Here is a 766-nt window from a genome sequence, read left to right on the forward strand (position 1 = left end):
GTTAAACGATTATCGCACTCGTCAAAGTGCTCAACGAGGTGGCTCTAGTGTACCCGTAATGCGGACAATGCCTGTAGTGCCTGCCCCTGGCGAAAGCACTACAGATGACGAAGCGCTCTTTGAGCGATGGGTGCACCGGCACCGAAAACTTTCCTCACTGCATAACCTGCCGCTGAGCCAGAAGGAAGTGGACGCGCGTGTGGAGCGACACTTCCGCTTTGAGTTTACCAAGCTCTAGGCACGCCGTCGACTTCCTTCGGATTTTCGCCCTTCGTCGTATGGGTTAACAACCCCTAATTCTCCCGCGAACTCTGTGTCTTCGACCGCAAGAGTTCAGGGTCACTGCTTGAGCTCAGCTCCTTACCCGTCTACTTCCCTGGCTATTGCCGGGAAGCGCGAGGCGTCTGATGACGCAGGACGTCCTGATCTTTCCGATCAAAAGCGCCCACGGCGACTGGGCAATCTTGCCGAAGTGGCGCCTCAAACTCCCACGAGTTTTCTGAGTCGGGATATCCCCGCAACTTCAACAGATATTGGGTTTGACCCTGGTGACGACTTCGTCCAACAAGATGTTCCACATGATAGTGGAGATCACCGTTCTCATCGAGAAGAGTCGGGGGCGGGCGGTGACGACCGAGTCGACCGCCGTCCGGTGACTCGTGATTCTCTTCGAGCCCTTGAGGACAAGGCCCCTCGAATCCGGAGATCCTGAGCGTCATGCTGAAGTAGCATATCGCTGTGCGGACGCTCTTGGCGATTTAAAGCA

The sequence above is a fragment of the Plasmopara halstedii genome (genome assembly GCF_900000015.1).
Source record: "Plasmopara halstedii genome assembly, contig: Scaffold_444, whole genome shotgun sequence".
In the NCBI taxonomy this organism is placed as follows: Eukaryota; Oomycota; class Peronosporomycetes; order Peronosporales; family Peronosporaceae; genus Plasmopara; species Plasmopara halstedii.